Below are 23,498 nucleotides of genomic sequence, written 5' to 3' on the forward strand. Positions count from 1 at the left end.
TTGAGAACTGAAGTCCAAGACAAGCTCGCTGATCTGCCTTGTACCGGAGAAAATCTATTCGGTGACAAGATACAGGACACTGTGGCTCAACTGAAAGACCATCACGAGACCCTGCATCAGCTGTCCACAGTTACTACAGAGACTCCCTCCTCTGCAAGAAGGACCACAAGAAGGGACACCAGAAGTCCGTTTTATCACTCACACAGGTATTATCCACCTACATCTCGCGTGAGACCAACCAAACCACCTCAGAGAGGACATCCACGACAGCCTAAACCATCCAGGCCTCAGCCAGCACCGCAAACAGGCCAAGCCTCTGGATTTTGAAATCTATCCAGAGAACAGCAGCCACTCCACAAATCCAAAACCAGACTTTCCAGTAAGAGGTCGAATTCACCACTTCATAACCAACTGGCTCAGCATTACCACAGACCAATGGGTTATATCCATCATAGCCCAGGGATACCATCTAAACTTCCTCATGGTACGCCTGGATTCACTACCCAATCCATTGTGGATGCAAAAAGATCACACAACCCTTCTAGAGTCAGTACTGTCCACACTTTGAGCGCCAGGGCTGTGGAAGCCATTCCCTGGGCACAGCAGGGCAGAGGGTTCTACTCCCGCTGTTTTCTCATTCCAAAGAAATCAGGTGGTCTCCACCCCATTCTAGACCTCTGCAATCTCAACAAATTCCTACAGAAAGAAAAATTCAGTATGGTGCCCCTTGGCACCATGCTTCCCCTTCTGCAAACAGAAGATTGGCTCTGTTCTCTGGATCTTAAGGAAGCTTATGCTCACATTCCAATATTCCCACATCACCGCAAATACCTGCGTTTCATAGTGGGACATCAACATTTTCAGTACCGGGTTCTGCCTTTCGGACTTGCCTCGGCACCCCATGTATTTACAAAGTGCCTAGCAGTGGCTGCAGCCCATCTTCAGAAGAACAGCATACAAGTGTTTCCTTATCTGGACGACTGGCTGATCAAAAGCCATTCCAAGCAAGGGGCTCTCAAGCTCACTTTCAATCTACTACACTCTTTCGGATTTCTCATCAACTACCAAAAATCTCACCTGACTCCATCTCACCTCCTTACTTTCATTGGAGCAGATTTGGATACCACAGTCGCAAAGGCCTTCCTGCCCAACGACTGTGCAGTCACACTCTCCAAGCTAGCTTTGTCTCTGCGCCAAAAGTAACAGCCTCAGCCCATCAATTCCTAACGATGCTGGGCCTCATGGCTTCCATGGTCCATGTCACTCCTATGGCCAGGCTGGCCATGAGAATAACTCAAAGGACTTTGAAATCTCAGTGCCTCCAATCCACTCAACCGCTTTCATCCAAGATTCAAGTAATCCACCAGCTACGTTTATTGCTTCTCTGGTGGACAAACAGAGCCAACTTGCTAACAGGTCTACCCTTCCAGCTATCAGCTCCACAAGTAACTTTAACCACAGACGCATCCAACTTGGGTTGGGGAGCTCATGTGAACAATCTTCAAACTCAAGGTACTTGGACAGAGCTTGAAGCAATGTTTCAGATCAGCTTCCTAGAGCTTCGAGCGTTATGCTCTATATGCGTTCAAGGACTGCCTTTCACACAAGACTGTTCTCATATTTACAGACTAACACAGTTGCAATATGGTACTTAAACAAGCAGGGCGGCACAGGCTCTTATATCTTCTGCCAAGAAGCTGCAAAGATCTGGGTCTGGGCCCTTGCATACTCCATGCATCTCCGGGCCACTTATCTGGCAGACATACAAAACATAGTAGCAGATCGCCTCAGTCAACAGTTCCATCCCCACGAGTGGTCTATGGATCCTATGGTAATGACCAGAATCTTCCATTGCTGGGGTCAACCAACAATAGACCTCTTTGCATCCGAACTGAATCACAAAGTGGACAGATTCTGCTCCCTGCACAGGCAACAAAACACGTTAGCCATGGACGCCTTCGCTCGCCCCTGGAACACAGGCCTCCTATACCGCTGATAGCCAAAACTCTTGTGAAGCTACAACAAGACAAAGGGTCAATGATACTCATAGCCCCGTATTGGCCTCAACAAGTATGGTTTCCCATGCTTCTCAGCCTCTCCATCAGAGAACCCATTCGCCTGGGCACAGTGCCCACTCTCATAACTCAGAACCAAGGCATGTTAAGCCATCCGAACCTACAGACCCTATCTCTCACAGTCTGGATGTTGAAAGCTTGATCCTGCAACCGCTCAACCTCTCAACTGATGTCTCTCAAGTGCTTGTAGCCTCACAAAAGCCTTCCACACGAAAATCCTTTTGTTCTAAGTGGAATAGATTTACCATATGGTGCATGCAAAAAGGTATCTACCCCTTCTCCTGCCCCACTCCATCTCTATTAGACTATCTCTGGCACCATTCAGACTCTGGTCTCCAGACTTTTTCGGTGAGGGTACACCTGAGTGCCATCTCAGCTTACCACAAGGGAGTTGGGGATGCCCTGGTAACAGCGCAACCCCTTGTGAGTAGGTTTATGAGGGGCCTATTACAACTTAAGCCCCCTCTACGGCCACCAGTCACTGAATGGGACCTGAATGTAGTACTTACAAGGCTCATGTGCTCCCAGTTTGAGCCTTTGCACTCCTGCGATGTTAAATTTCTTACATGGAAAGTTCTCTTCCTAGTAGCCATTACATCTGCTCGAAGGGTTAGTGAGTTACAAACACTTGTCACATACTCCCTCTATACAAGGTTCTTGCATGACTGAGTGATCCTCTGTACGCACCTTAAATTCCTTCCCAAGGTGGTTACTGACTTTCTCTTAAATCAGTCTACAGTCTTGCCCACATTTTTCCCACGGCCTCACTCTCACTTAGGCGAGAGGGTTTTACACACCTTGGACTGTAAACGTGCACTTGCATTTTACCTAGACCGCACTGCAGTCCATAGGAAATCCACCCAACTCTTTGTTTCTTTTGATAAAAACAAACCAGGAGTTGCAGTGGGCAAACAAACTCTCTCCAATTGGCTAGCAGACTGTATCGAACTCTGCTATGACAAAGCAGGCCTTCCTTTCCAGGGACGAGTGACGGCACACTCAGTGAGAGCCATGACAACCTCAATAGCACACTATCGTTCAGTATTGATTGCTGAGATCTGTAAAGCTGCAACATGGAGCTCTCTTCACACAGTTGTAGCACATTACTGCCTGGACAAGGGAAGTCATCAAGACTCTGTCTTTGGTCAATCCGTCTTGAAGAACTTTTTTTCCAGTATAATCCCAACTCCTTCCACATCCACCTGCTATGATTTTCAGGCTGCCTCATTTTTACCAACAGTATACCAGTTGTTGTGCCTGTTGCACAAGTTATACGCTGTTGGTCCAAACAAATATGAGTCAGCCTGTAGCTTGCTAATCACCCACATGTGAGGACTCCCATCCTGCTTATCCTGGGAGAAAGCAGAGTTGCTTACCTGTAACAGGTGTTCACCCAGAACAGCAGGATATAGTCCTCATGAAACTCACCCGCCACCCTGCGGAGTTGGGTCCGAAACTGTTTTATTATTTTATTTTTTCGCTCACACCTTTTGCTACAAATGAGACTGTGGCTACAGGGATTATGGCATGCTGGGCATGCTCAGTGTGCCAGTCAAAAGTTCTAGAAACTTTGACAGAAACGTTTTCCATGATAGGACTCCATCCAATGACGTCACCCACATGTGAGGACTACATCCTGCTGTCCTGGGAGAACACCTGTTACAGGTAAGCAACTCTGCTATGCCTGCCTGTGAATACCACCTCCATAATCAATCTTTATTTGTTTGTTGAGTCATAACTAAGACTTTCATGGTATGGGATGGTGGGTGGTCCTTAGAGGTTGCCACTTCTTTGTTCCAACACCTTGATATTTTTTCCAGACATGACAACTTTAAAAAGTGGTAAAGACTGCTCTGGAGAAGTTTCAGAATTTGATAACTGTGTTTCAGTACCACTTAAGACATGATTCTGCTCAGTATATCTATTTGGGGTGTTGAAAGAAAAAGACTGGTCTACTCTGGCACTCCTTTAGTCAGAAGGGAATCATCAGATGTCATGGGATGCCACACTGTGGCATGGAAAACCTTGCTCTGTCAGTCTTTTAGTAAGTCATGAGATGTTCCTTTCTTCTATGGACCTTTTAAAAGCTTCTGTCAGATTCCCATCTGGAAAGATTTCTTGTCCCTTTGTGTTTTGTATTTGAGGGAGCTATTTTCACTTTCGACTTCTGGCTTTCCCTGATGGCAAAATCCTTCCCTCTGGGGTCAGAAGGATACATCCTAGCCTTATTTCAATCTGTACCCAGATCTTTGAAGGCCTGTCAGCCTTTTCCTTGGGGACCTAGGTCCTCAGAGTCTTGGGCTGAGTGGTGAGCTGTGCAGGAAGTCTGGTACCTTCCCAGTCTTTGGCCTGAATGCCAAGCATCATGTCTGGAGGAAACCAGGCACCGCTCATTACCTATTAAATACCATCTCTACGGTGAAGCATGGTGGTGGCCGTATTATGCTCTGGGGATGTTTTCCAGCTGCAGGAACTGGGAGACTAGTCAGGATCGAGGGAAAGATTAACAGAGCAAAGTACAGAGAAATCCTTGCTGAAAACCTGCTCCAGAGCATCCTGGACCTCATACTGGGGCAACGATTCACCTTCCAACTGGTCAACCACCCTAAGCACATAGCCATGACAACACAGGAGTGGCTTTGGCACAAGTCTGTGAATGTCCTTGAGTGGCTCAACCAGAGCCCAGACTTGAACCTGCTCAAACATCTCTGGAGAGATCTGAAATAGCTGTGCATCAACGCTCCCCTTCCAACCTGACAGAGCTTGAGAGGATCTGCAGAGAAGAATGGGAGAAAATCCCCAAATCCAGGTGTACCAAGATTGTAGCGTCATACCCAAGAAAACTTGAGGCTGCAATCACTGCAAAAGGTGTCTAAACAAAGTACTGAGTAAAGGGTCTGAATACGTAAATGAGATATTTCAGGTTTTTTAAAAATTAATTTGCACAAATTTCTAAAAAAATGATTTCTTTTTGTCATTATGGAGTATTGTGTGTAGATTGAGGAGGGGAAAATGCATATTATCCATTTTAGAATAAGGCTGTAATGTAAAAGGGATCTGAATACTTTCTGAATGTACTGTACATAATAGTTAAATATATAACTACTAATATCACCTCACTCAGAATAGTATCTTCTAAAACATAATCTCTTATAACATTAACCCTCACTTATTTATTAATATTGCAAAAACTTTTATTACATCATAAGTTATTAAATTCACATATTATCACAATTAGCTATCTATTATTCATGTCACAGAGCTAAATCTCAAATACATATGATATCACAATGGACTTTCTATTGTTTATATCAAAAACCCCCAATATATCTCATATCATAGAACCCCCAATCATACGTTGTGTACGTTTTTGGTTTGCGGGATGATATTTTAAAAGCTCTGGAATTTGTTGCCAGAGGATGTGGTTAGTGCAGTTAGTGTGGCTGGGTTCAAAAAAGGTTTGGATAAGTTCTTGGAGGAGAAGTCCATTAACAGCTATTCAAGTCCATTAACAGCTAATCAAGTTTACTTAGGGAATAGCCACTGCTATTAATTGCATCAGTAGCATGGGATCTTCTTAGTGTTTGGATAAGTGCCAGGTTCTTGTGGCCTGGTTTGGCCTCTGTTGGAAACAGGATGCTGTTCTTGATGGACCCTTGGTCTGACCCAGCATGGCAATTTCTTATGTAGGGCCCACGATAGAAAAAGTCCTAGCACAAATGGTTTGCAGATAAGTTTTAATGGTGGGGACCATTAGCAGTCCTGTATCTGCTGATCTTAAGGGCAATGGCGAAGATATTGTATTAATTCATCTGAGACACAGTTCAGAAACTCTATTCCTGTGTATTCTTGTCTCCATTTTATTTATTTGTTTAGCAATTTCTTCTATATGGCTTTAAACCAAAGCATGTTCACAATAAAACATTCATATGATTAAAACCAACAGACCAACACAAGTACATCATCAATAAAATAACATCAAGTATATTGTTAATCACCTCATTAAGACATTTAACTGCCTTCGTACTTATTTCCCATACAGAACAATAGAATAATGACAAAAGCCAAAGGACTCTTAAATCTGTATTACTGCTCTTTAAAAGCCAGCTGGAATAACCAGGTTTCAAGCCCTTTTTAAATTGTTTTTCATCAGCCATTAATTACAAGGCTTCAGGCATTTTATTTTGTTCCACAGACTGGGTCCTGCTACAGAAATTGCTCTTTCCTTTACTTCACCTAAGTGTGCGTATTGTTACGAATGGGCACTGGTCAGGTGTAGTGAACAACACCTGAAGGAGTGACTCAGGGAGGAGAGAAACAGGAGTTTGTAATAGAGTCGCTGGTGCAGGCAGGAATGTGTGGATATCGTCTGGAACTAGTGAAACTGAGGATTATGCAGAGGATGCTTGTGGTGGTGGGAGGTGGCTGGAGAGAATCTGATACAGGCTGGAGGGATCTACTACAAGTTGCGTGGAGGTAAGGGTGAGCTTGATACACAGGAACAGCATGGAGGTATGTGTGAAAGTGAATGCAGGTAAAGGTGATCAGAATACTGGAACTGGGTGCTGGTAAGGATGGACTCAGGGTAGCGTGCAGGTAAGGGTGATACTGACTGTAGGTATGAATGACTGGACTAAGGGAACCCGGGGAAACAAGACTGACAATGACTAGACAGACTAACCAAACATTACTAACACTAAACATAAAACACACAAGCTCGAAGGCAGGAGCCCGAAGGCCACAGAGCAAGGCAGAGGCCCGTAGGCAACAGGGCAAGGCAGAGGGGCGGCTAGAGCAGGGAGCCCAAACAAGCTTGATGCCGAAGCACCGAGGGAAATGCTAGGCAGGGTTCTAAAGGAAGTCTGGAATATAAAGTAGACAAGGAGGGCGGACTGGGCCAGCCAGGAGAGCATGCTCGTGGGGGACCTCTGGTGGTGAAGCGGCTGCGTAGCAGCCATAGTCGTAACACTACCCCCCTCTTTAAGGCCTCCTCTTCCTCCTGGGTCCCAACTCTGCAGGGGACACTGCGTGATGGCAAATCCAAAGTCCTCCTGAGATGGTGTGACAAATACACCCCCTTCCTGGGATGGCAGAACAGTCCTAAACCCCTCCTGGGGCAGCAAGGCAGGCCCAGACCCCTCCTGGGGCGATGCGGTAGGCTCAGACGGCAGGGGAATGAAGTCTGTTATGGATTGTTCACCAGTTGTGGGAGTAGTTATGATGATACGAAAGGAGGATAAAGACTGGATAGCTGAGGACTTGGTAAACAGAGATGGATTCTTGAAGCCTAGATCATGGTTCCCTGGTTCTGAGGTGTGGACTTGCAACTTATTGAAGGTTCTGAGGTGTGGACTTGCAACTTATTGAAAGCACAGGCAGCTCTGGAACGTTTTGAAAAACAGTTCATTAGTCGTGGGAGGCATTAGCTGTGGGAGGCAGAGCTCTGCTAGGTTTAATTAGTTCTCTCTGCTTTAGTTTCTGAGACTCTAGCGTGGAAGTCTTAGGAGCCTTCTTGACCAGGTGAGTTCTAGGGCTTTATTTATTTATTTATTTGTTTGTTTATTTATTTATTTATTTATTTAAATTCTTTTTAATATACCGATGCTCAAGACCATGTCTTATCGAACCGGTTTACATCAAAACCAGGGGAAAACCATAAATAATAAGAATGAAAGTTACAATGAACAGGGAGAGTAATTCAGGACAATTGAAAGTGGAAGGAATTAGATTAAGATAAGATAACTCTTTTTAAGGGAATGCGCAACAAGCAACTATATACAATTGTTTTGCAAGTCATTGTTAGTTGGGGAGAGTCTCATACTGGAAAGGCTTGAGAGAACAGCCAAGTTTTCAGTTTCTTTCTGAAGGAAAGAAGACATTGTTCCAGGCGTAGATCAGGGGGTAGTGGGTTCCATAGCTGTGGTCCGGCGGATGACAGTATTCGTTTTTGAAGGGAATTGTGGATAAAGGATTTGTGTGGAGGTGCCTGGAGAGTTATTTATTTATTTATTTATTTTATTTAATGGTTTTTCTATACCGCCGCTCATCAAAGATATCACGTCGGTGTACAAGGAACAAAAATACGCAATTGCGTGTACATATAACAGGATAATAATAGTTCCTTTGTATGCTGATCTTATTGGTCTATTGGAGTTATGGAATTCGAGTGGGATGGTGAGTTGTAGTGAGGATTGATTGTAGATGGATTTGTGGATTATGGTCAGGGTCTTGAACAGTATTCTATAATGGATAGGAAGCCAATGTAGGTTTTTAAGTATCGGTGTTTTTAAGGTTTTTAAGTATCGGTGTTTTCTGAAATATAACTTGCTTTTTGGTGACAGGTTTTCTTTACAGTTTCATGAAATGATGTGCTGGAATTCTCTATCCGCAAACTGCCAATAGTAATAACATTCTTAGTTGGGCCAGAAAGCAGAACACAGTGTGATAGAACTGGCTGTTTTCTAATGAAATGGCTGGTCCGGTAGCTGTGCAGCAGGGGCAGGGTTTGCCTGGGGCCAATAGGCAAGGAATACAGGAGCAGTTCCACCATCCTGGTCTAGGAGTGTTACAATTTAAACATTCCTGGTAGACAGAAACATTCTTTTTGTGACAGTTGCTGCATGCCCAGTGTTCCTGATCTGCGAGCTGACAGGCTAGACAGTTCTGGTAAGTTAGAAAATTCAGGGTTTGACAGGGTTTGACTTTTCAGCTTGGAGAAGAGACGACTGAGGGAGGATATGATAGAGGTGTTTAAAATCATGAGAGGTCTAGAACGGGTAGATGTGAATCGGTTATTTACTCTTTCGGATAGTAGAAAGACTAGGGGGCACTCCATGAAGTTAGCATGGGGCACATTTAAAAACTAATCGGAGAAAGTTCTTTTTTACTCAACGCACAATTAAACTCTGGAATTTGTTGCCAGAGGATGTGGTTAGTGCAGTTAGTATAGCTGTGTTTAAAAAAGGATTGGATAAGTTCTTGGAGGAGAAGTCTATTACCTGTTATTAAGTTCACTTAGGGGCGGATTTTAAAACGAGCGCGAATAGCCTACTTTTGTTTGCGCTCCAGGCTCAAACAAAAGTACGCTGGATTTTAGTAGATACGCGCGGAGCCGCGCGTATCCGCTAAAATCCTGGATCGGCGCGCGCAAGGCTATCGATTTCGTATAGCCGGCGCGCGCCGAGCCGCGCAGCCTACCCCCGTTCCCTCCAAGGCCGCTCCAAAATCGGAGCGGCCTCGGAGGGAACTTTCCTTTGCCCTCCCCTCACCTTCCCCTCCCTTCCCCTACCTAACCCACCCGCCCGGCCCTGTCTAAACCCCCCCTTACCTTTGTCGGGGGATTTACGCCTCCCAGAGGGAGGCGTAAATCCCCGCGCGTCAGCGGGCCTCCTGCGCGCCGGGACGCGACCTGGGGGCGGGTCTGGAGGGCGCGGCCACGCCCCCGGGCCGCCCCGGGCCGTAGCCACGCCCCTGGAACGCTCCCGACACGCCCCGAAAACGCCGCGCGGTTCGGGCCCGCCCCTGACACGCCCCCCCGACACGCCCCCGACACGCCCCCTCCTAAAACCCCGGGACTTACGCGAGTCCCGGGGCTCTGCGCGCGCCGGGAGGCCTATGTAAAATAGGCTTCCCGGCGCGCAGGGCCCTGCTCGCGTAAATCCGCCCGGTTTTGGGCGGATTTACGCGAGCAGGGCTCTGAAAATCCGCCCCTCAGAGAATAGCCACTGCCATTAGCAATGGTTACATGGAATAGACTTAGTTTTTGGGTACTTGCCAGGTTCTTATGGCCTGGATTGGCTACTGTTGGAAACAGGATGCTGGGCTTGATGGACCCTTGGTCTGACCCAGTATGGCATTTTCTTATGTTCTTAAGAAGTACAGGTAAAAAACCGTGGGGACTCACCGGATGGTTACAAAGTCCTTTCTCTCTCTCTGGAGGTGGATGGCTTTGGCATGCTGTTATGAATGGGCACTGGTCAGGTGTAGTGAACACCACCTGAAGGAGTGACTCAGGGAGGAGAGAAACAGGAGTTTGTAATAGAGTCTCTGATACTGGCTGGTGCAGGCAGGAATGTGTGGATATCGTCTGGAACTAGTGAAACTGAGGGGTTATGCAGAGGATGCCTGTGGTGGTGGGAGGTGGCTGGAGAGAATCTGATACAGGCTGGAGGGATCTACTACAAGTTGCGTGGAGGTAAGAGTGAGCTTGATACACAGGAACAGCATGGAGGTATGTGTGAAAGTGAATGCAGGTAAAGGTGATCAGAATACTGGAACTGGGTGCTGGTAAGGATGGACACAGGATAGCGTGCAGGTAAGGGTGATACTGACTGCAGTTATGAATGACTGGACTAAGGGAACCCGGGGAAACAAGACTGACAATGACTAGACAGACTAACCAAACGTTACTAACATAAAACACAGGAGCCCGAAGGCCACAGGATAAGGCAGAAGGAAGGCTAGAGCAGGGAGCGCAAATGAGCTCGATGCCAAAGCACCAAAGGAAATGCTAGGCAGGGTTCTAAAGGAAGTCTGGAATATAGAGTAGACAAGGAGGGCGGACTGGGCCAGCCAGGAGAGCATGCTCGTGGGGGACCTCTGGTGGTGAGGCGGCTGCATAGCAGCCATAGTCGTAACACGTGTTTAATAGTGGAAACACGTAATAATCCTTTATTTGCTGTACCTGAAATATCAAGCCCCTTTCAAAGAGTGCTCTTTGAAAGGGCTCGGGTAAGAAGATTCATTAGGGCTTATAGATGGAGAATTGGCAGCTGCAGCAGAAGGTATTATGGAAGATATGAAGTCAAGGACGGGAGAAATGTGAGAGAAGGAGAGAATGACAGAGAGAGAAGAGGAACTAATATAGATAGTTACATTTTTATTCAACTTCATATATGAAGACAGACTGATTTTAAACTCCAAAATATTTATTGAAGAGAACAAACTGGAAAACATCTGTTTGTATATAAGGAGGTACTTCTTCCCCTTTACTGCTATCCCTATCCTTCCTAATCAAATTAAGCCTTGTATATCCTGTGAGACAGTGCCCCCTAGTGTTCCCCTATTTACCTGTGTGGGACCAGGCTAGATGCCTGGTCCACCTTAAATTTCCTAAGGAGAGTGTATTCTGTGGGTGGGATCCTATGGGGCAGGTGGGGCTCAGATGGTTTAGCCAGAATCTGGGGCATAAGAACTGGGATCCAGGTGGCGATAACCAGACCAGGCCTGAGGTCTCTGGAAGGAAGGTAACTCCTGTATGCAATACTGTCCAAACCTTGAGCTGAGGAATTTAAGGTGGACCAGACGTCTAGCCCAGTCCCACACAGGTAAACAGGGGAACATTAGGGGCATTGCCTCACAGACTATACAAGGCTTAGGCCTGGATTTATCAAAATGCGGTAAGTACCGCATGCGATTGCAAAAGGGGTGTGGTTTATGCAAAAATTCAGTTTATTGCAATTTGTGCTAATTACCTATGTGAAGAGCTAAGTTAGTGCACATTATCTGAATTTGTGATAGGTGTCAGACCTGTTGTATTTTGAGAGAGAGAGAGAGAGAGACTGGCCATAATGTCATCCCCATAGGTAGGTATTTGTATCCCTATGGTAGGCCCACCTAGTAACTCGAGGTGGGGTTTAGGTATGAGCGTAGGGGGTTAGGGGCCACTTTGACATTCTATGTGACTCATACGAACAGAACAGTGGTCTCTTGTGAAGATTTGATGACCTTCGGAGGGAGGAAACTCACTCCAAGATGAGATTTGTGCAATGTTCTCTCCACCTAGTTTGATCAACCTTCCTTGATCAAGCTAGCTAGGCTGATCAAGCTAGGTTCTCTCCAACCTAGCTTGATCAAGCTAGGTGGAGAGAACATTGCACAAATCTCATCTTGGATATCATCACCAGCACGGCTCCTGCCATGCCGGTGATGATATCGGGAGTTGGGCCGAGCTGGCCTGAAGAAAGGTAAGAGCCTGCTCGCGGCCCTGCAGGATCACAAATAAATGACCAAAATTAAAAATAAAAACATGCATGCAATGCAACACCAGAGAAATAGAAACAGAAATGCATATCATACCTATAAGGGAGCCCGGACCGACATTCCGCAAATGCACAGTAGAGAGCGGCTGGGACCGACGGGCTGCGCATGCGTGGACGGTCCGGGCTCCCTTCCAATGGAAGTGCTGATTTGATGCTCCAAGGTAGAGCGATCGTCCCTCCGATGCCGGAGAAGGGGGGAGGGAGCTGGGACGGCCGGCGCATGCAGGGAAGAAATCTCTCACCGACAGCTTGAATACGTCCCTTCGCTGGGGAAAGGGGGAGAGAGCTGGGACGGCCGGCACATGCACGGAAGAAACCTGACACTGCAAGGCACAGAGATCCTACCGAGATTTGATGCCCCAAGGCAGAGCGATTGTCCCTCCAACTCCGGGGAAGGGGGGAGGGAGCTGGGACGGGAAGTGGGGAGGGAGCTGAAAACAGAACGAAAAATAAAAATTTTAATGTAGCCCGTTGTTACGGGCTTAACGGCTAGTCTTCCTGTATTGTATAAAATGCAAAGATATCAGAGATGCACATAATACCATAAGATTTGCCATACTAGGTCAGACCAAAGGTCCATCAAACCAAGTAACCTAACAAGTATCATAGTAGTGAGGGCAGGAAAGGATCAAATGGTCCATCCAGTCTGTCCAGCAAGCTTCTTATGGTAGTATCTGCTGCACCGTGCAGGTTACCCCCATCTGTGCAATCACAGAAACGTGGTTTAAACCTTCAGATTTAGCTCTGTTAAATCAACTACCAACTCAGCTTTATGATTTTTTCTCCATACCTAGAACCAAAAGAAAGGGAGGAGGTCTGCTTCTCGCAGCCAAGAAAGGTCTAAGAATATCTTTACAACATTCATATACCACATCAAAATTAGAGCTCTCTTTCTTTAAATCTGATCATTTACAAATTGGCCTAATCTACGCTCCACCAGGATCTTTAGATTCTGACCCTTCACCAGTCATTGAACTCTCTGCCAAATACTTCAACCCAGACAAACCTGCCATCTTACTGGGTGATTTCAACTTACATGTCGATGCTTCACCACAATCCCCAAATTGTGTTACCCTACTCTCGGCTCTCAACTACATGGGCTTCACACAAATTATAAAAGCCCCTACCCACAAAGCAGGTCACACTTTAGACCTTATTTTCATTAATCAGTGCATCTCAAACACAAATACAATCACATGTTCACCTGTCCCTTGGTCGGACCATCAAATCATCAACACGACCTTCAAGCTTTCACAACATCCTCCACTTTCGTTCCCAAAAAACACTATTCAATTCAGGAAACCTTGTTCTACAGACCTTCTCATCAATCAGTTCACTAATGAATTATTACATCTCGATCTCTCCAACGCATCTACAGCCACCACCTCATGGTGCAACATCACCAAAAAGATCGCAGACATTACCTGCCCTTCCATCACAAAAGTAGTACAACCTTCGCCAGACAACAGGAAACCCTGGTTCACCCCAGAACTGAAGCTGCTTAAACAAGAGCTAAGAAATAAAGAACACACTTGGAGGAGAAACCCATCCCCCACAACATTAGCTATTTATAAAACCTCCCTCAATGCTTATAGGATCACCATACTGAGAACAAAGAGAGATTTTTTCTCAAAAAAAATACATCATTTCATATTTGATTCAAAAGCACTTTTCTCCTACGTTTCAGCTCTCACTAAACCATCACCTCCTACCATTCCTGATGATCAAGCACTCAACAAAGCATCAGAACTAGCAGAATACTTTAAGGATAAAATTGACAAACTGACTATCTCTTTCTCATCATCTTTTTCATATCCCCCTTTCCCTCACATTACCTCACCTCAACTAAATACAACGCTGGAAACTTTTGAGACCACTTCAGCACTTGAGATAGAAAACATACTTAAAAAAATGAAACCGTCATCTCATCCCTTAGACACAATTCCTACTAACCTTCTCATCGCAATAAGAAACTCCATATCAAAACCAATTGCAGACATCATTAACTGCTCTCTCTCCCAGGGTCTAGTTCCTGACCAACTTAAATTAGCCATTCTCAAACCTCTACTTAAAAAACCTAACCTTCCAACCACAGATCCAGCTAACTTCCGCCCAATAGCTAATCTGCCATTTATCGCCAAAATTATGGAAAAGATAGTCAATAAACAACTATCTGAATATTTGGAAGAAAACAACATTCTTGTATCTTCCCAGTATGGCTTTCGGAAATCGTTAAGCACTGAATCTCTCCTTATCTCTCTTCTATTCTATCTAATATGGACAAAAAACAACCACATCTTTTGATACTACTAGATCTCTCTGCAGCCTTTGACACTGTCAACCATTCATCTCTATTAAAATGTCTGGCAGATATAGGCATTAAAGGAACAGTCTTCAGCTGGTTCAAATCCTTCCTAGCAAATAGACATTTCAAAGTAAAGATTAACAACAAAGAATCACAACCGATCCCTTCCAACCGGGGGGTCCCTCAGGGTTCCTCCCTTTCCTCTACCCTCTTCAACATTTACCTCTTACCTCTATGTCATCTACTTACTAAACTAAACCTAACTCACTATCTCTACGCGGATGACATCCAGATACTCATCCCAATCTCAGAATCCTTACAAAAAACCTTGGCTCACTGGAACAATTGTTTGCAACAGATCAATCATCTTCTCTCCAGCCTTTGCCTCATTCTTAACAACAACAAAACTGAGATCCTAATCATCAATCAAGACATCAACATCAAACTTCTAAACCCAGCTGACCTACTCAACTCATCCACTCCCATATTAAATCACTCACCACATGTTCGAGATCTAGGTATCATGCTAGACAATCAACTCAATTTTAAAAAATTCATAAGCACAACCACCAAAGACTGTTTTTATAAGTTACAAGTCTTAAAAAAATTGAAGCCTCTTCTTTATTTCAACGATTTTCGGATGGTCCTACAAGCCATTATTCTATCAAAAGTCGACTATTGCAATTCGCTTCTCTTTGGCCTTCCATATTCATCCATCAAACCCCTCCAAATGCTACAGAACTCTGCAGCCAGAATCCTTACCAATACGAATAAAAGAGATCACATCACCCCCATTCTCAAGCTCCTCCACTGGCTGCCTATAAAGCAAAGGATCCTATATAAAGTACTCACCGTAATTCATAAATCCATTCACAATATCTCTCCTCTTCAATTATGTAACCAACTACGCCCTCACTCCTCCTCTAGACCCATCAGAGGAGCATATAAAGGCACTCTCTATGTACCTTCAACAAAATCCTCGCATCATAAACGTGCCATATCTACAGCAGGCCCCATTCAATGGAATGCGCTCCCACCAGACATTCGGCTTGAGTTCTGCCACTCTTCATTCAAAAAAAAAAACTTAAAACCTGGCTCTTTAGCCAAGCTTTTCCAGGACCATGATCATCATTTTTTCCCCTCCAACCAGCAAGAACATATCTTCTTCACAAACCCCCATTTTCCATACCACTACCTACTTCGGTATCTAATCTCTTGCTGCAGGACACTTGAGACTTTCTCACTTATACGTTATAATTTTTATGCTCAATAAGACCTGTCAACTTAATTGTTTAAGTCTTTTTTTTTTTTTTTCTCCTTTATCTTTTGGTCATCAATGTTACAACGTTATTGTTAAATTTTGAACTTATGTACACTGTTCCAAGTTTCATAACCTTGTTCTATGTAATGCCTTTTGGCAATTTTCATGTTCTGTTTCAATGCAAACCGATGTGATCTTTATTTCATATAGGAACACCGGTATATAAAAATCTAAAAATAAATAAATAAATGTGTCTCTTAAGGGTAGCAACTGCCGCTCCATGCAGTTATCCCCAAGCCATATGATAACCCATAAAAAAAAATTTACTGCTAGCAATAATTTTACTAGGTGATGAGCCAAACTTACTGCTAACAATATTTTTACTGCTTGACGTGCTTTACTTATGGACGTGGCCATAGAAGCAGTCCTGTGCTTTTTCCCTTATGTCTGCATATCAATACCCCAGACCGTACAAGTCAGGGCCCGTGTTGGTTGTCATCTGAATCCAATTCCTCTTCCCCCTGCCATTGAAGTTGAGAGCCATGTTGCAGTTGCATCAAAAGCATCAAGGCTTATTGGTTAAGGGTAGTAACTGCCGCACCAGATGTTTACCCCCAAGCACCCTTTTCTTCATTTCCATCTTCTAGCCTTTATCGATCCTCAGTGTTTATCCCAATCCCCTTTGAATTCTTTGACTGTTTTCGTCTTTACCACCTCCTCCGGAAGGGCATTCCAGACATCTATCACCCTATCTGTGAAGAAATATTTCTTGACGTTGGTTTAGTCATTCTCCTTAGAGTTTCATTTCATGACCCCTAGTTCTACTGTTTCCTTTCCAATGGAAAAAGGTTTGAAGTTTGTGCATCATTAAAACCTTTCAGGTATCGGAAGGTCTGTATCATATCTCCCCTGCACTTCCTCTCTTCCAGGGTATACATATTTAGATCCTTCAGCCTTTCCTCATAAGTGTGGCCAATCCAGCTCACAAGCACCTGGCAGTATCCCAAGGGGTAGATAGATTCCATGCTGCTTATCCCAGAGATAAGTATTGTATTTCCCTACATCCACCTTAATAATTGTTTATGGACTTTTTTTTAAATACAGCCACACTAATAGCTTTCACCATATCCTCTGGCAACAAATTCCAGAGCTTAATTATGTGTTGAGTAAAAAAATATTTTCTTTTATTAGTTTTAAATGTATCATGTAGTAACTACATTGTGTGTGCCCTTAGTCTTTGTACTCTTTGAAAGAGTAAACAACTGATTAACTTTTACTCGTTCCACTCCACTCATTATATTATAGACTTCTAACATATTATCTCCCCTCAGCCGTCTCTTCTTCAAGCTGAAGAGTCCTATCCTCTTTAGCCTTTCCTCATAGGGGAATAGTTCTATTCCATTCATCATTTTGGTCACCCTTCTCTGTACCTTTTCTAATTGTTCAATATCTTTTTTGAGATGCGGTGACCAGAACTGAACACAATACTCAAGATGAGGTTGCACCATGGAGCAATACAGAGTCATTATGATATTCTCTGTTTTATTCTCCATTCCTTTCCTAATAATTCCTAGCATTATATTTGCTTTCCTGGCTACTGCTGCACACTGAACAGAAGACTTCAACATATTATCAGCAATGACTACTAGATCCTTTTCCTGAATGATGACTCCTAATGTGGAACTTTGCGTTGTGTAGCTATAATTTAGGTTACTCTTTCCTAAGTGCAGCACTTTGCACTTTATTTATTTATTTATTTTTTAACTTTTATATACTGACATTCCTGTATAAAATACAAATCACACCGGTTTACAATAAAATATAACTTCGCCTGTGAGCGTTACATAGAACAATCAACAAATTATACTAAAAAGCATACATTACCTTTGTCAGAAATGTAAAACAATTATAAAGAAGAAATTGTTAACAAGGGATAAAAGATAACAAGGGGAATATTTAAAACTAGGGTATGCATGAAGGGGTGCACAAAGGGGAATGCCCCTTTGGCGCGGCGCCTGCTGGCTTGGCACTTTTAACGGATCAGTTCCGTGAGCGATGACGTCGGGGGAGGGGCGGGTCCCTCAGACCTTTTATTCTTTTCAAATTCATCTCTTCCCAGTTTCAGCGCTGCTTTTTTTCTTTTTCAATTTTCTTTTGTCTTTTTTACCTCAGATGTAATCAGGTGTTTTCCAGATAGTGGCCAGCTCTCCCCCTCAGCGGCGCCTGCTGGCTTGGCGCTTTTAACGGATCAGTTCCGTCCACATTAAATTTCATTTGCCATTTGCATGTCCAGTCTCCCAGTTTTGCAAGGTCCTTTTGCAATTTCTCAAAATCCTCTTGTGATTTAACAACTTTGAATAATTTGGTATCATCGGCAAATTTGATCATCTCATTCGTTGTCCCTATTTCCAGGTCATTTATAAATATATTTAAAAGCAGTGGTCCCAGAACAGATTCCTGGGGTGCACTCCACTATTCTCCTTTCTCCACTGAGAAAATTTCCATTTAGCCCTACTCTCTGTTTTCTATCATTTAACCAGTTGGCAATCCACAGTAGGACAAGGTCCCCTATCCCATGACTTTTTAATTTCCTAAGAAGTCGCTCATGAGGGACTTTGTCATATGCTTTCTGGAACTCCAGATACACTGTGTCAACTGGCTCACCTTTACCCATGTTTATTTACTCCCTCAAAAAAATGTAGCAGATTGGTGAGGAAAGACCTCTCTTGGCTAAATCCTTGTTGGGTTTGTCCCATTAATTGATGCCTATCTATATGTTCAGCAGTTTTGTTCTTTATGATAGTTTCTACCATTTTGCCTGACAGATTTTAGACTCATGGGTCTGTAATTTCCTGGACCTCGCCTTGAGCCCTTTTTAATAATTGGCATTACATTGGCAACCCTCCAGTTTACAGGTACCATAGATGATTTTATTGATAGTTTACAAATTACTAATAGCAGGTCCTCATTTTCATTTTTCAGTTCTTTCAGCACTCTGGAATATATTGGTCCAGGTGATGATTTACTAATCTTTAGTCAGTTTGCCCTAGTACATCTTCTAAATTCACTGAGATTTGATTCAGTTGTGCAGAATCATCAACTTTGAATATCATTTCTAGTTTGGGTATCCCTCTTATATCTTCCTCAGTGTAAAGCCATGTAAAGCTATGGCTTTATTAATCCTAAGTGCCCTTTTTACTCCTTGATCATCTAATGGTCCAACTGATTCTCTCACAGGCTCTTTACTTTTAATGTACCTGAAAAAGTTATGAATTTTTGCTTCCACAGCAAGCTTCCTTTCAAAACATGTCCAAGTTGACTTATTCCAATCACTAACCTATAAATAAAATGCTTTTGTCATCTCATTTTTCTCCATTTCTCTCTCTCTGTCTGCCTCACTATAAAATCATAGCTAGATTTCTTTCCTCCTTCTCACCCTCCAGTAGTACCTCCCCGACTCTCCCTTCTGTTGCCGCCTCAGTACTCTATTTCTCCTTTGTTGGGTTGCTCCCATCAACATGTCCCTTAGCCTTCAACAGCTGCCTCCTTTATTGAAACCCCCTTCCTTCCATCAACTTACAACTCCCCTTCCCTTCTCCCTCACCTTTTAACTGCTAATCTTCCAGTCCCCTCATCTTACACACTTCACTCTCATCACCTTCCATCCTACCCCTTCCCTCATCTTCCATCCTATCCCATCATCTTTCACTGCCTCACATTCCATCCTATCCCCCTCACCTTCCAACCCCCAACTTTCTATCCTTCATTCTCTTCTCCCTTCCCTCCTTCTCTAACCCCTCTCCTCCATAACTTGACAGGAAGGAAAGCAGAGCCGGCAGCTGGTGCTTATAACTTTCTCTTGCTGCCAGTCTCCTCTCCTTCCTGTGTGGTTTGGTTTGAACAGCACATCTGCATGGAAAGGAAGAGTGGCCAGCAGCAAGAGGAGAAAGTTATAAGCATTGGCTACCGATTCTACTCTCCTGTATGTTGGACCACAGGTAGGTGGAGTGTACACCATGGGCCATCTCTAGAGGGTAAGCAGCAATAGCAGGAGCAGAAAAATGTTCTTTGGCCCCCTAGGTCATGAGGAAGCCAGCGGTACCAGCTCATGGATCCAGAAGACCAGCAACTACTCTTTGGTCCTGGGGCTGCAGCAACTTCTCTGTCCTGTGGGGGCAGTATTAGGGATGAGGGAGACTACTTTTTTGCAGCTGCATTGGAAGGGTTGTGGGTGTCCTCTAGTGGATGGATCATGTGTGACTGCACTGTTCACATGATCCAAAAACTGACAGGGACTTCTTTTGGGGATATATTTATAAATGACAAAAATTTACAAATCTTCAGAGTACAGTTTTGATATCTCACTTCCCAGTTACAATATAATAATGCTTTTATCTGCTTGTCTTTTTCATCTTGTATACCTTGCGGCTAGCCTAATATGTAGAAAACAGAAGCCAGATGGATGAAAGAGTTAGGCAGATAGAAACATGCTGGGCTGGTTATTAAAAATATCTTTACTTTTCTTTCTTATTTTCTCTCTGTCCTATTTAACCATCTTCCAGAAGAGCTCTGCCAAGTGCATGACTACTCCCACTTTAGGAAGGAAATAAAAGCCTGTGTTTTTTGCCAATCCCATAACTTTTCTCAAACCCATAACTACCGCCATCCTGGAAAGCAGTCTGAAATCTGCTCCCCTACGTGCCTTAGAATAAAACTGACTATTATAAACTTTCTGGCACCATAGATTAGTACTTGAACATGCTGCTGCAGCCTGTTTTGGCTGAGATGTTATGGAGATGCTACATAAGATGTGTATTTTACTGAGATGTTGCATGAAATGTTGTTTTAAATTTAGTCCTGTCTTTGATCTATTTCATGTTTAATCATTATGCACACTGTCTCCTTCCATTTGGAGCTGTTAAGCCACTACATCTGCGGGTCTTTGATTGTAAGAACATAAGAACATGCCATACTGGGTCAGACCAAGGGTCCATCAAGCCCAGCATCCTGTTTCCAACAGTGGCCAATCCAGGCCACAAAACCTGGCAAGTACCCAAAAACGAAGTCTATTCCATGTTACCATTGCTAGTAATAGCAGTGGCTATTTTCTAAGTCAACTTAAATTAATAGCAGGTAATGGACTTCTCCTCCAAGAACTTATCCAATCCTTTTTTAAACACAGCTATACTAACTGCACTAACCACATCCTCTGGCAACAAATTCCAGAGTTTAATTGTGCGTTGAGTAAAAAAGAACTTTCTCCGATTAGTTTTAAATGTGCCACATGCTAACTTCAAGGAGTGCCCCCTAGTCTTTCTATTATCCAAAAGAGTAAATAACCGATTCACATCTACCCGTTCTAGACCTCTCATGATTTTAAACACCTCTATCATATCCCCCCTCAGCCATCTCTTCTCCAAGCTGAAAAGTCCTAACCTCTTTAGTTTTTCCTCATAGGGGAGCTGTTCCATTCCCCTTATCATTTTCGTAGCCCTTCTAAGTACCTTCTCCATCGCAATTATATCTTCTTTGAGATGCGGCGACCAGAATTGTACACAGTATTCAAGGCTGAACTCACCATGGAGCGATACAGAGGCATTTTGACATTTTACGTTTTATTCACCATTCCCTTTCTAATAATTCCCAACATTCTGTTTGCTTTTTTGACTGCTGCAGCACACTGAACTGACGATTTCAATGAGTTATCCACTGTGACGCCTAGATCTCTTTCTTGGGTTGTAGCACCTAATATGGAACCTAACATTGTGTAACTATAGCATGGGTTATGTTTCCCTATATGCATCACCTTGCACTTATCCACATTAAATTTCATCTGCCATTTTGATGCCCAATTTTCCAGTCTTACAACGTCTTCCTGCAATTTATCACAATCTGCTTGTGATTTAACTACTCTGAACAATTTTGTGTCATCTGCAAATTGGATTATCTCACTCGTCGTATTTATTTCCAGATCATTTATAAATATATTGAAAAGTACAGATCCCTGAGGCACTCCACTGCCCACTCCCTTCCACTGAGAAAATTGCCCATTTAATCCTACTCTCTGTTTCCTGTCTTTTAGCCAATTTGCAATCCACGAAAGGACATCACCACCTATCCCATGACTTTTTACTTTTCCTAGAAGCCTCTCATGAGGAACTTTGTCAAACGCCTTCTGAAAATCCAATTATACTACATCTACTGGTTCACCTTTAACCACATGTTTATTAACCCCTTCAAAAAAAGTGAAGCAAATTTGTGAGGCAAGACTTGCCTTGGGTAAAGCCATGCTGACTTTGTTCCATTAAACCATGTCTTTCTATATGTTCTGTGATTTTGATGTTTAGAACACTCTCCACTATTTTCCCTGGCACTGAAGTCAGGCTAACCGGTCTGTAGTTTCCCGGATCGCCCCTGGAGCCCTATAATATGTTGTACCCTGTCTTAGGTGAATTTCTTGTTCAAAAAGGTGGGTAATAAATCCAAATAAATACATACATTTTAAGGAATGGTTTAGTTTATATCCTTGAAAGTGTTTCAAAGCCTGCAAAGCTATGTGGAATGTTTAAACAGGTCAGGTAGCAACAGTTTAAAATGAAATATGGTGATGTATAAAATCCTTTTACTTATTCTTTGCTTTTAAAAATGATATGAGTTTAAAGCTTTATTGATCAAGAAATGAAATAATGTTGGCTGTATTTATGTGTAGAAAAGTGTCTCATCCATATATAAGCATATAATGCATTAAAGGATTTTGGCACATATCCTTGGTATATTGTACTCTATGTCAAGGACTGAGTGCTTTCAACATTGAAGTAAAGTATATGTTCAACCAGTAAATTACTGTAAAGAAAGAAAACAATGTCTGGCATTTTGAAAGATGGTTTACAAGTGATTAGTACCTAATGGAGCACCACATATCTGAAGAAGTTTTACACAAGCACATAGTAATATAGTAAATGATGGCAGATAAAGAGAAAAATGGTCCATCCGGTCTGCCAGTTGAGATTTCTCCACTTTAGGTAGATGCACATATACATTTCTATATGCAACCCAACATCATCTCTCCCTTCCCCCATGTCTTTCCTGTCCTCTCAACCCTTTTCCTACCTCTGCCTTCACATTTATTTATTTATTTATTTAAAATAATTTATATACCGGAGGTTCCTGTATAATATACATATCACCCCGGTTCACAAAGAACAGTAACTATCGCTACAAATAGCGGTTTACATAGAACAGAATAAAAGAAGTTTTACATTGAACAAAAACTAAGTAAACAAGTTTTTACATTGAAGTCAGCATGTGTAAATTTCTGTCCAATTTGTCCATTTGTCCAATTTATGCCGAAAATCTGCCACATTGGTAGCTTTCACCATATCTGCTAGTAGGCCATTTCAGGTCTTGCCATTTTCAACTTTGTTTCTTACAAAACCAGGCACACTTCTGTTGTCTTACCAAATTTGATGGTATTCCCCACAGCTATCAAGGTTATTATTGCTGTGGTGAAGAAAGATCTGACCTCCCAATTCACATTTATGTTAACATTTAACCATGGTTCCTCTCTCCCAGTTACCCTAGCCTTTTTGGAAGCTGTTGCAAAAAGCTATTTAGGGTTGTAACCGCCACTCTGTGTAGGTTACTTCAGTCCTTTCTTGGAAGCACAAAGCAATCATTCCACTGATGTTTAGAGGTTTAGCTGACACTCCTTGCAGGTTACCCTACCGCTTCATGGCCATCTTCTTGTCTCCATGGATTCTCTGTGTTTATCCCATGCTTTTTTAATTCGTTTACTGTTTTGTCTCTACTCCCTCTTC

At 43.2% G+C, this 23,498-nt stretch overlaps 1 protein-coding gene across 3 annotated transcripts in view; it reads left to right on the plus strand.

The window, feature by feature from the left end:
- ARHGAP39 (Rho GTPase activating protein 39) overlaps positions 1–23,498 on the plus strand; it is a 725,782-nt gene that overhangs the window by 312,394 nt on the left and 389,890 nt on the right. The window contains exon 1 of one of the 3 annotated variants that reach the window (XM_029592212.1): positions 8,694–8,741. The exons of the other annotated variants lie outside the window; for them this stretch is intronic. The gene's annotated coding sequence lies outside the window, so the exon portion shown is untranslated. Of the gene's footprint in view, positions 1–8,693; positions 8,742–23,498 lie in introns of those variants that run through there. 3 annotated transcript variants of the gene reach the window in all.

The sequence above is a fragment of the Rhinatrema bivittatum genome, chromosome 2, assembly GCF_901001135.1.
Source record: "Rhinatrema bivittatum chromosome 2, aRhiBiv1.1, whole genome shotgun sequence".
NCBI lineage: Eukaryota > Metazoa > Chordata > Amphibia > Gymnophiona > Rhinatrematidae > Rhinatrema > Rhinatrema bivittatum.